Here is a 13,964-nt window from a genome sequence, read left to right as displayed (position 1 = left end):
TATTTAACTTATATATTTTTTCTTTTTCCTTTATCTTTTGTTTATAAAACAAGAAGAGATCTCATATGCCATTGTATTCCCTGGCATGAGGTCAGAGAAAAAGTATTTCTAAAGGACAAAGCATATTATGTACTTTTCTGTATAATGTTTTTTTTAGATCTTTAGCCTTGCTGTTCTCAGCTAGTGTAAAACATTTACTGTCATTGGACTACTTTGGTAAAGGACAACTGCTTGACTTGACACAAATATAAAAGCAGGTTCACTGGTATTAAAAAAATTAAATCAATGATTTGACAAAACTATAAGAGTGTGCTAAAATGTCTATTCAAACATGAGCCTCCACGAAGAAACAATATCCAGCAATATACAAAACACTGAACAAACAGCAATAACAAAGAGACACATGAAGTAGCTAAAAATTTAACATGTAAAATGTTAGACATTTCAGAAATGTGACTTACCTGGTGAAACTTTAGCTGTTAAAGTGCCTTTCGAATTTGACGCTTCACATGTGTAAGGGTTTTCAGGATTCCAGTCGCTTTTCTTCACACGCATATGGCTGATTTTGGTATAGTCTCCGTCACTCCCGAACGCTGGATACTGCACGAAAGTATTCAGGTCTTTCGTGGTATCCTTCCACTTGAAAGTGAGTGAGTCCGCAGGTGAGAAACCTCTGGCCAAGCAGCCGACGGTGAGGAACCCATCAGAATCAGCAGAACACTGAGACAGGGCGAAGATTGACTTCGGCGCAGATGGTTGAGCTGTAGAGACATTACATCTTTCTCAGACAATAAACTACAACATAACGTAATATAGACCTACATTATGCAACACTATTAGGCCATGCCAAAAGAACAAATGATCCAATGAATGAATGAATGAATGAATGAATGAATGAATGAATGAAAAAATAAAATAATAAAAATTGATTGAGATTACACCGCTATCTTCACTTTACATCAGAGTCCTGTGGCCATGTTGATAAACTGCTTAGATACCTTGCAAGTAGGCAAGTCATCTTTTCTTCATAACTTTTTTTTTTTTTAAAGTGAGTTACTTTAACAAGTAAATTGGTCTAATTTGAATGAAAAAAAGTAATGTATTAGGCTACTGGATAATGACTGCATAATGACTTTTCATTTTGTTTCAAATTAAACAGTTCTTTTAACTTATGAAGTGTAAATTAAAAAACAAATTTATTAAAAATTCCAACCATTTGAGAATTTTAAATAAAAGCATTGTATAGCAGTTTGTAACTTTGAACTATGAAATGAAAAAAAAAAATGAAAAAACGAAAAATGTATAATTACAAAATAAATAGCCCCCCAAAATGCTACAAACAAACACCCCTCGCACTTCTGAAAGTTCCGGGGTTTTTTTTTTATTATTATTTTATTTTCATTGTGCTAGAAATAATTTCTTGAATAGCGGTTGTTAAACCAAAAAAAAAAAATTTAAATCTCCAATTGTCCTCTTCATGCATTGACAGATAACGGCTACCTTTATAAATCAGTAAGCTATGCCAGTTTATTATTATTATTATTATTATATTAATATTATTTAATAATATCGGGATGCAATCAACAACTTAAAATATAACACATTATATTAGTGGATATCAGTGCATAAATTTAAAACGAGACGTTACAGTTTAGTTAGATTTTTAGACTTATATTTATGCTCCGGCTGTTTTCAGCGTCTATTGAGCAGTTTAAGGAAACACATGAGAGAATAATGTACAACGAAAGGAGTCGTTTAAGAATAACTACTGTTGTATTTTTGTTCGTTTTTAACATGAACAATATTATACAATGATGTATTCTTTTAAATCTTATGAAATGGACAACAGCTAAATTAAGACAGTTTGCAATAGAAAACTCTGTTAAAGATATAATAAAAAAATAAAAAAATAATAAAACACACGTGAATTGTTGTACGATACAAATGTCCTTGCAATTAATCATAAAATCTTACTGTTTGTTACGGTGACTTTGGTGCCGCTTCCCCAGTAGTCGAAAGCCCAGTTACACAGTATCTTTTTAATGTTACAGTGCAGTATAAAAATACAACGCTCAGAGTCTCTGTTGAACGACCTGTAGCCAATTCCTTGTTTTATTTGAATGCACAAATACAATTATTTCGTATTTAATTATTCATAATCTGAATATTTGCGTTTCTAAATTACTTTAGACTATATGTCCTGATTTTAATTGTCTAATCGCATAACAAGAAAATCTCGACATTGAAATGTTGCTTTAATGTAAAAAAAAATTTTTCGACAGAATAACTGCGCACACATTTATCGTAGGCTACTTAAATTAGATTTTGATTTGATAGGTGAATATTTTTCTTACCTGACGAGACAGTGACCATTGTTCCTTTCCCCCAGTAGGCAAAAGCATTGTCACACTGACATTTTACCAGGGGATATTGTACAAAAATAGCAGCTATATCAACATGTTTACCTCTTAACAAGTAGCTTTCATTTATTATTATATAACCCACAGATTGAACTATTTAGACTTTTATTTAGCCTTAGCCAAACCGGACTAGAAACGGACATTTACATGAAGCCAAATATTTAAAACGTGCCAAGATTATTGAGAGGATTCTTTCTTACCAGATGTCACTGTGACAGACGTGCCTTTCCCCCAGTAGTCAAAGGCATCATCACAGTGATACTTTTAATTTCTTCAGTAGGCCTACACAAAAACACAAACGATCTTTTCCATATTAACCAACCTTAAAACCTGATTTATTTCGTAATTTATTGTCAAATTATCCATGATATGTTTTTCTCTGACTAAAAAGTGTTGGTAATAAGTTAACAAAATCGGCCAAAACACAGTTGTCATCGTTTACACAAAATGACTCAAAATTGTCCACACTTATTTCTAATGATGTGATCAAACCAATTGTACAAAATGTGAGCCAGTTCAGAGTGCACAGGTGGACTGAATAATGATACCAACAATAGATGGAAACAATCTGAGAGCGAGAGGAGGAAGAGGATGAGGACGAGAAAAAGCGAGGTGTGGACGGTTGTTGTCAAGGCTAAATCCAGCACATACACTGTAAAAACTAAAGGAGCCTCAAATATCCTGTCGGATACTCAAGGAACTTCAAAATGTAATTTAAGTGCCTCAAAGCTCTTTCTCCTATAGTAGGGTTACTGGAGGAGCATTGACATTCTTTGAGGTTCTTGCTGGAACTTATGGGATCCTTTAAGCCCTTTGTATTTAGTTCAGAGGTTCTGGAGTCACCTTTTCATTACCATGAGACCTCGAAGTGCTTTGGGGGAAAATAGAGGAACTTGAATGCGATAAAAGGGTTATTGGAAGATCTTTTAACATTTAAGTGGTTCCTGGAAGATCTCTTATGTTAAAGCCAGCATCTGGAGGAACCTAATGGTTCTGTGAGGCCAGAATGAGAATATTATTATCCTATTATTATTATTATAGGCTACTTAAGTTTGATTCAGTACAGCCTACATACCCAGGTGAAAAAAGACGTACTATTAAAAATGTACTTGAGTGTGTTTTTAGTAGGCCTACAATACAAATATACTTTAATGCATTTTTAATACATTTAACAGTAGCCTACGTCTTTTTCACCTGGGTAGCTTACATTTATTTAGTATCTATAGGCCTATTTTGTTGATTAATTTAAACCTTAAACAACAACACTAAATTATAATAATATTAATAAGAAGAATTCATTAATTATTATTGAATAAATAATAGTAATAAAATAATAATTTTTACCTACTTCTTCATAAATTATTATTTGAAGAAGAAGAACTAGGAGGAGAAAGGTTTTATTCTGTCACGAAACTGCTGCTATTTCTCTACTGTCGTCGCTTCAGTGATGCTCGCGCTGCTCGCGCGCAACAAAGCTCAGCTGACCCACGTCATCGGGTAACGGCTCCGTCCTCTCATCAAAGCTTCCGCCGTTTGATCGGCTCTCCGCTCTCCGATCAAGGTTTGTAAACTCGCCAAATAAATATAAATACAGAGTCAACTCACTATATATTCAAACACACATATATATATAAACTAAATTGATTATACATTACTACTTTTTTACAGTGTTTACCCTTTATTGCACAGTATCTGGTATGAAGGTTTTAGCCGCGATGCTAACTACGTTGATCTAACGTAAGTTAATGAACAAATGGAAATTATTGACTTATTGTCTTAGATTGATTTAGTCATTCAATTCAACATATTCTGTAAAACTGTGTCTTCAAATTGCTGAGATAGCCTAACTAATTTAGCTGATTCCTGCTGTCGTCATTGGCGTTTGTTATGAATAACAAAAGCAGGTTAATATAGTTTGGTCTGTTTTTGTTTAGCCTAGCTTTACTTACTACAGGTGCCCTCATTCTCTCACATACCATTTTAAAGCCATTTACTGGTCAATAAATATTATGTTGTGAATAATCAGCTTTGTTCTTTTGTTTCCCCAGAACAACCTTTCAGAGGCAACATTGAATTACAGTAAGTTACCTATACACCACATGCAAGTACTTTATTACTATGAACTTTCTCTGTGTGAAATTGTATTGTTTGACTGTGTACTTTTTAAATAAGTTATTCTCTGAAAATCTTCCCTCATGCTCTCAAATCTCATTCATGTTACTCAGAAAAATTATATCACAGGTTTGGAGCTAATAATGCTATGCATTTTTTATAGGCTATACCTTAATCATATGCATTTGAATATAAGACATTTGAACCCTGAATTAGTCTTTTTCGACAAAAAAAAGGAAAAAGCTATTATATGACTTCAGAAGACTTACAACACAACCCATAACACATGAGTTGTGAACTCATTGACTATTTTTAGGATCTTTTCTGGGACATTTTTGGAGCTTAACCATTTTTACATAAATTGTTGCATTGAATTGAACTAGACAAGTGTACATAAGAATAGTTTGAATGAATTACAAAAAAAATGTATGCTTGTGTTTCATGCAGTGATATTGAATGGTGACGGGTTGCATTATGCCTGAGATCTGCTTTCGGGTTCCACAGACAGAAAGTCAAACAGGTTTGGAACGTCACAAGGCTGGGGAAATTATTTAATAACTTTAATAACCTTACTAACAGTAAATTTTGTACTTTGCAGGGATCTTGGTAAGCTGAAATACAAGTTTGATCAAGAATAAAAATCCTCCTGTATACCTGAAAATCACTGAAGTGTCTGGACCATCCACCAGAAAAGAGGAAAAGCAAACAGAAAATGAAGCTGATGCACCTTTTCACTTTTCTAACTCGTTAAGTACCTCACGTGTCCCTTGTGAAGATTTTATAATTGATTGCATTTTATGTTGCAGCGAGTAAAGGTGCATCACATTTGTGAATTTCGTGAAATTACACAGGCAAAAAGACAAAATTGCTGATCGTGTGGATTCTTATTGAAATGACTGAATTCACCAGTGAACATTCACAGAACAACAGATCATTTTACTGCACCTTAACTCTGTTAAAATGGAAAATGTTTTCTGCTTGTTGTGACATAAGGAATTCTGTTTCCGGGTCGAAACCTCTACTTCTACTTTCTCTATCTTGTTTCTAGATATTGAGAATACTCAACAACCATTTATGGGAACTGTTGATTCAAGTCACACATTTAAGCTTTTCAAAAGGCATAGTGTACATTACAGTCTCCAGTCTCACGGCATCCCAGACTTCAACATTTTATGATTCAAAATAGCTGAATAACTAACCATCTGAGATTTCGGAATAAAGATAAAGGTTAGGATCCTAATTTTCAGGAATATTACAGCACAATGAGTGTATATTAGCACTGTTTGTTGTTTGTTTTTGGCATCTGATAGAGCTTTTGGACTTGGAAACAGTGACGTCAGACTTAACAAGCGGACTGAAACACATGTTTTAAAATTAAGTGAAGATGGACATTTTTAATTAGTCAAAATTGTAATTTTTTACATTGATTTATTACATGGAACATGTGTTTTCCATGCATTTTGATGAGATGTCTTTTCTTGTGTAGCCTATTGTATACACATGGTTGATTATTCATGTTACTTATGTATTATACGATTTTTTTTGTGTGTGTGTGTATTCATTGATATTAATCTATTACTAGCTTTTTTTTTCAAGTGCATGGAAGTGTATGTATTAAAATGGATCTAAAATATGTAATAAACAATTCTTATTTTGTATTTGGTTCAGTTTGTTTATTATAATAGAAGTTAATGGTGGTAACCATAGTAACAACATGAAATTAATTTAATACAAATAAAATAAAATTGAAATTTGGTTCCTGGAGGCACCCACAGTGGTTCCACACAGTGCCTTATATAAGAGTTCCTCAGGAAACCTGTGTGGTTCCTCAGAGAACCGCCCCTTTTTAAAGGGTGCCTAGAGGATCTACAGACGGTTCCGCCGGTGTGGCAAAGTGAAGAACCCCAAAAGGTTCCTCCAGGCACCTTTTATTTTTACAGTGTAGGGTTTTCCCCTTTGCCTGCCAAGATACATTGCCTATGAGGACCCAGCACAAAGATGTGATGTTGAGGCAGAATGAATTCCTCACTGACTAATTTTGCAGTTGCACAAGTCTTTTGAGTGTTCTGTAACATGTTTTTCATTTAGAGATTTCGTTGACCTTTTGGGCTTTTGCAGTTGGACTACTGTATTTTTACAGTAGGCCTATGCAAGTGCTGAATACAGTAACAGACATTCAGTTCTATACAATATGCAGTACAATACTATAGGCTACTTGCAGTGCATAGCCTGTAAAATGTATTCACCTTACAACTTAAGCTGCGATTACTATACTTATTTACTTAAATTGCTAAATTAGTAATTGTTACAATATATATAAAAAAAAAAAAATCTGTAACTGCATGCTTTGGATGCGGTGTTCTCCTTTTTGTAATTTAGTGTCTAATAAATGATCTGTAGTGTTTATATTTTTGACTGGATGTAAGATCTGAAAGCATTATTTGATTTTGAGCACAGATAAAATTGTTTTGAGTTACAGTAATTGTTTGATTTTGCCAGAAGAGTCAGATGTTCTGTAATGTAGTTTAAAGATTTGGTTTTGTGTTTAAGGTTTTGAGAAAGTGGGTGATGGTTTCGAGGAATGTGTTTTTTCAATTCATAAATGTAATTGCTTATATCAACCATGTTTATTTGTCCAATTTCCTTGTGCATTACAAAAGTTGAAATGCATTATTTTTAATATTTACAAGACAGAGAGTAACCCAGACCGAATTCCGAATCCTGACAAAATAATGTTTCTATCATGACTGAAGGACCTGCCGAATATGCCGAAAACGAATAATACATAGCCTAAAAATAAAGAGTTAATAGCCTGGACTACATTTCTTATTAGATCATTCATTTAATCATGCATGTACACGGATCTGGCTCTCCATAATTGTTATAAATAGCCTAGGCTATGTCATGGGTTTTATCCGTACAGTTTTTGTATGGGGCTTTATCACCGTGCCCCCGTAGTAGTCACAGTGACACACACAAGTGCAAAAACCATGCGCGAGCACGTCATGTGTCATTCTTGACAAATTCTGTTAAAAAAAGTAACCACATTCGCGTTTAAAAAGTGCATATTTTCACGTTTTTCCACAATCGAACAAACATTCCAGGACTACTGATAGTCAATTGATCAAATTCCTAAAACAGTAAAAAAAAAAACCTAAATGGGTAAAATGCACAAAAAATCTATATCAAGTCCCCATAAAAACAAACAAACAAAACGGTCTGTATAATAGCCTATCATATATTATTGCTGCCTAAAGCCAATCTCTTTTTTAAAAAGAGATGTTGTTTTCTCGCCCTCTAGCGTTTATATACGGGTTTGCAGGCTTCGCTGTTATCTTCATCATTGTTTTGACTTTAAAAAAAAAAAAAAAAAGTAAATATGTAGGCTACCCTAAGAGGAACAGTTGCTTGATAATTTCACATTTCTAGTAATATTTAATAATAATAATTTTAATAACATTTCGTACAATATTATGAAATACAATTTATTTTTGAGTAGTTATTGCATGATATTCAAAGTGACTTAAACTGCTATCAGGATATACAGATTTTATCATATTTTATCATGCATTCCTGGGAAATAAATCCACGGGCATTGCTAAAGCACCATGTTCTACGCTACAGGAATGATTTACAGTAGGCTAATAGAACAGTGAGATGACCGTAATAATTCAGGATGAATTGGAGTTTCTTACATAAAATAACCATCAGCAGAACTACATACTGTAGCATTTCCATTGTCAAACCTGCCAGAAAAAGCTACACAGAAAAAAAAGTTCACACAGCAGATGATTTAGATTAGGTTAGTCATTGGTTAGACATTGAACAGTTTATAAAACAATCCTCTGGGAGTGGGGGTTATCCGCCAAATAACATAGTTTTCATAGAAATAGATTTTTTTAGAGGGTTTAGAGTAATCGAAGTCTTGGAGCCATAGCTGTGTGAATAAAGGTCTCACATATAGCATAACAGCGTTAAGGGTGATTAAAAATACAACACACACACACACACACACACACACACACACACACACACACACACACACACACACACACACACACACACACACACACACACACACACACACACACACACACACACACACACACACACACACACACACACACACACAGAATCGTAAGATTCTGTTGTGCCATTTACTCATAATTTCCTGTTATATTACAAAAAACAAAGTTGAAATCTTACATACAGGTGACAACATAACATTGTATAAAATTGTGCAGCATGCTTGAGCTTGAACTAGAGATCAGTTACACATGAGAAATATGTTCATACAAACATATTAGACCAAAAATATTCCCCCAAATGTTAACAATTTAGCCGAGTTGTCTTGAGCAAACTAAATTATATTAAACAATGTTGCTGATGTGTTTAGGGTTTATGATTCCGCAGCATAGGGGAATCCTTATATTCCCCACCTATATATTTTGCTTTGATGATTGATTAATGTTTATAGCTGTTGTTGTTTTTGTCTTTAGTTTTCAGGCTGCACATCCAAAGAAACTGCTTATTCTTGCTGTTATCTCTTGAGGTCTTAAATTTGATGCAGACTGGGAGAAGTGGAGGTATTTTTGTGTTAATGAATGGATTGTGATGAGAAAAAAAATAAATAAATACATACTTAAAGTGCCATCCAGTGGCTCAAATATAAAGAGAAAGACAGCTCTGTACTGGAATGTTCTAATACTATTTTGGGACTATAAAATCATGCTTCAGTCAAATGAAAACTTTTAGTCGAACAAACATAAAAAAAGACTTAATTTTTATGCTTGCAGTAAATTATTTGGAAATATGATGTTTAATTTTCCTAGAGTTGCCTATATATTGTGTTCAACATGCTCCTTCGTTAACTCATCAGAATAAGCATATTTGTATGTTCTTCATGTGATTTAGTTTGCATATTTTATGTATCCTATTGTAACAAAACTTACTAAATGTAGGAAAGTGGCAAATGTAGCTGAAGAGAATCTACAAACAGAGCAACTTACCAGGGATGTAACATGATCTAGTCATATGTGACTGCACTTCTGTTTTTGATTGGCGCTGCAGTCTTTTGTCTTACTGTGACTCTTTTGCACAGTAATAAACAGCTGTGTCTTCAGTCTTCAGGCTTTTTATCTCCAAGTACACCATGTTTTTGCTGGTGTCTTTGGTGATGGAGAACTGGCCCTGCAGAGACTGAGCAAAAATAGTGCCAGTGCCACTATCAATGCGGCCGATCCACTCCAATCCTCTCCCTGGTTTCTGACGGATCCAGTGCAGGTAGCTAAGGGAGAGTCCAGAAACCACACAAGATAGTGTGACTGATTCTCCAGGTTTCTTTACCTCAGAGCCAGAAGAGGTCAGTGATTGACCATGTGCCTCTGGAACTAAGACAGAATGTTCACATAATTAAAACAGAATTGGATTTAAATATTTATATTCAGAAAGTTTATTATTGAGATTGGATTTAAACTTACATGAAACCAGTACAAAGAGAGTAAAATAACTCAGGTTCATCATCCTCTAAGACCAATGCAGACCAAATTATGTTTCTGGTGTGTGAAGAAGCTTTTAAAAATCCAAGCATTTATTACACAGAGAATGGACTGTACAGTTCAAACTTCATTTGAATAAGGGAGGGTCTTTTAAACTAAACAAAATATGCTGTGCTGCCCTCAATGTTAATCAGTTTTAAACCTTGCGCTACTCTTATCTTTTATTATCATATTTTTTGCAATCAGTGTCCTTAACAGTATAGTTATAATAACAAAGAAAACTCACAGGATGAAGCTACCAGTATCAAAAAATATACAGAACATGATTTCTTAGAGGTTGAGCTGAAATACTGAACACCACATGAAACACAGAGATGAATAAGTCTATATGCCAATCATAAGAGGGAGGGAAAGATTAATTTGAATGTTGAGTATAGCATGAAAAAAAGAAGTGTAAAAAAATGTAAGACTCAAAAATGATTTAGTGACTAGACTAACTAGTTTAAATTGACCTATGAACAGAATGTGAGTCAACCCTTCAGCACATTTTCCCCAATAGTCTTTTTGTAGATTTTCTGTGTTTAATTATTTATTTATTTGGTCAGTATAGTTTATTTATTATGACATTTTCATATGACGGGCTTTATGCCAGTGTTTTTGGAAAGGTTTTAATTTTTTATCTTGCATATCTTTTAAAATGTGCATGCTTAATTCATATTGGTGTGATGCAAGATTAAATTGAGCACTGATAGCTGCTAATTGAGAAACCAGACAGAATGACTGATTCTTCAAGAGGTCAAAGAAAAACATGGAAAATCAATGTGATAATAATGAAAATTAATAATAAATGAAATAGAACAATGTGATGACCGCAATATACAGAGCAATTGTTTCTCTATAGACTATAGAGTAACATAGAGATTATCCATTATCACCCCAAAACTGTCAAATAAAAAGAATAAGATGATAATTAGCTGCACTGCAACTTAAGTAGGCTACTGATTAAATTTATAGCACAGATTTATAGCACAGTTATAAATAGGTTTCCTATAAAATTATTTGTATTTATAAAGGTTTGTTTACATATCATCACAGTTTTAGTATTTGTGTTTTTCTCATTTTGTCTAATAATGGTAATGTGATATTGAAACTATAATTATAATGTTTCTGGTTGATTTTCTGGGAAATCATAACAGTAATAGTTGTAGCAGTCACCAAGTGACGTAAAGATGATGGTTTGGGTCAGTGGTGTACAGTGGTGTTCTGAAATTAGGCAAAATCTCGAACTGTTTTTATGTAAATTCATGTTGAATTTACACTTAATATTGACATATTCTTCATGTTAAAGAAAATGTACTTACAATATTAAGAAAACAATTGAATGTTTATTATTCTGTTTATTAAAATTAAGTATATTTCTCATCAAGTTAGTGCTTTTAAGCATTTTTAAATGTATTAAAAAAATAACGCATTCACAAATTTCATCATGTATATTTTATTTGTGAACTGATGTTCAGCTGTTCTTTTTAATGGTCAATTGTTTTCAGATCTGCAGTCATCAAAGCTCATTAAACACTGCAAGTGTCATGAATGTCACAGACCTGGAAATACCTTTCATTTCACTCAAGTTATTTCTCAGCTAGCTGCTTGTAGGTCTATGATGTTGCTGGAGGACTGGTGCTTGTGTGATATCCTGATGAGGGCCTGGCTAAATGAGGTTAGTGAAGAGGATGGAGTGAGATGTTTTGGCATTTCAGGACGTGACTGAGAGTGGAGGTTGTTACTGAGCACTTGCTGGCACTGACAGATCTGGCTTTGCTTATGTTTTAGCATCACTACAGGAATTAAAGCAAGAGTACTGTACATTTGAACGAACTAATCACTTTTTGGCCTGGAGTTACAGAGACAATATTGTATCAAATGAAACAAGTAAATATAAATGAGAGTATAAAGATCAAAAACTGCAATCTCCATTATCAGTAAACTCTGTCCTTTCAATGCCGTGCAAATGATGACTGGATTTCAGATATAAACAAGAAAGCATCTGAATTCAAAAACCAGAGAGAATATAATAATAGCTAAAATATTAATCATAGCCTAACTGGTATTTTCTTTCTGTGGTTCTTGTAGAGCTGCTTCAACAGATGGAGTCACTGTGACTCTCGAGCACAGTAATAAACAGCAGTGTCCTCTTCTCTCAGACTCTTGGCTTCAAGATACTGTGTACTTTGAGATACGTCCTCACTCATAGTGAAGTGATTTTTCACAGAGTCTGCGTAAATAAGATAATTAGAGCTAGAACTACTGCCAGAGTCAACTCTCCCAATCCACTCCAGAGCTTTCCCTGGCTTCTGTCTGATCCAGTGCATGTTATAGCTTGTCATTGTAAAACCAGATATTTTACAAGAGATCTTCACTATTTCTCCTGGTCTCTTTATCACAGCAGAGGACTGATCTAATCGAATTTCATCACCACTGATACCTGTGGCATAAATGACATAAATCATATTAACAGTGAGCTTCCATCAATCAAAGTGCTGTTTGCTAGAATAACACAAATGTCAAAATTACCTTGTTGAGATACAATCAACATAAAGATGAAATGGCAAATGCTCCTTGACACCATTGTCGAAACTTTTGCTATATGTAAATGCTGCTCATATTATTTCACTGGACAGTGAACAGTGAGCTGGATTTGTGTGTTATATAGAGGTATAACAGCACATTTGCATAGTCTGCTTTCACATGCCCTTTATAATATGATTATTATTTATGAGAGGAGGAGGAGTTACTTAGTACAGAATTGTTTTTTGTGGACTCAAGTTTAGCTGTTTGTGTGTCATTTAAACGATGTCAGTATGCTGGTTTTTGATTATTTTTGAGAATGAATGTGACAATGTAATAAAATTATTTTTTGATAATTATGTTAAGTCTTCAGAAAAAGGTAATGTTTCATTTTATGTAAATGACTCCCTCTTGTGGAGCTCTGCTGCTATTGTGCACTATATTATATAATGGGTTTTTCTGCAACTATGGGCACTTTTGACTCTCCCAAATTTTAAATAATAAAACCCTATGAATTTCGATTTTAACCATCACAGTCCATAATACATTAAAAGATGTACCCAAAACTGAATGTAGTCGTTAAGATTTTAATCTGGAACATATTTATTTTTTATGGTTTTCATCTCTTCTTTTTACAAAATGCCCTTACCGCAACATTACAATAACGTTAAATTGAAACACTTTTCTTTTTTAATTTCTATAAAAAATGTATACATTTACATAGTTACTTTCAAGATTTGTCCATTTTTGTAAAAACTAATATTAAAAATTAATTAAAAATTAGGGGTTTTTATGATTTTCTTTATGCCGTGGAAAATGTTGATGTTAACCTTAGATATCAATTGCTTTCATACATGCCAAAGATAAAACATTTAGCTTTTTATGACAAATATTATCATTTTAATGTGTTAAACACTACTGAAGTGTTAAAATTATTTTTGCAAACAAAAATCTGATTAATAATAAAAATAAATCATTGCTGCGGTAATGGCAGTTTGTATCGGTAAGGACACAATGTTAATGCCACATATTAATAATGTAACCTTAACAATAGGTTACTGTAGAGAAAAACAGTAACAGATAAAAACAGAAGGTATTTTGTCAAAGCAGAGGTATTGCAGAAAAGACTGGGACAAAAAGATTTTCTTGTTTCAAATACTAATGTATATTGTAACAACAAACTTAATTTGAGGCCTTCAGTATTTTGTTTTGTCCTCTGGTTTCTTTTGTTTATCCTCCACTGTCTTTATTTTTTTATTTAATGCTCTTTTTCCATAACTCTTCATATCTGTTTGGGTCTTTTCTCATTACCCATCTTCTGTCATTGTATTGTAGGTTAATCTGGTATCATCAAGGGTTGCAAAAATGA

The 13,964-nt window shown here is 33.5% G+C and overlaps 1 gene segment (V, D, J or C); it reads right to left on the bottom strand.

Annotated features, from left to right (window-relative positions):
* The window catches only part of LOC309475875 (Ig mu chain C region membrane-bound form-like), a 178,512-nt gene that overhangs the window by 111,001 nt on the left and 53,547 nt on the right, over positions 1 to 13,964 (bottom strand). Inside the window, exons 2-3 of the C gene segment in view lie at positions 2,355 to 2,409; positions 462 to 761 (exon numbers count right to left, since the gene is read on the bottom strand).

Source organism: Leuciscus leuciscus, assembly GCF_965113295.1.
Source record: "Leuciscus leuciscus genome assembly, chromosome: 1".
Taxonomy (NCBI): Eukaryota; Metazoa; Chordata; class Actinopteri; order Cypriniformes; family Leuciscidae; genus Leuciscus; species Leuciscus leuciscus.
Note: the sequence above shows the minus strand (reverse complement) of the source record. Positions and strands in the feature narration are given on the sequence as shown.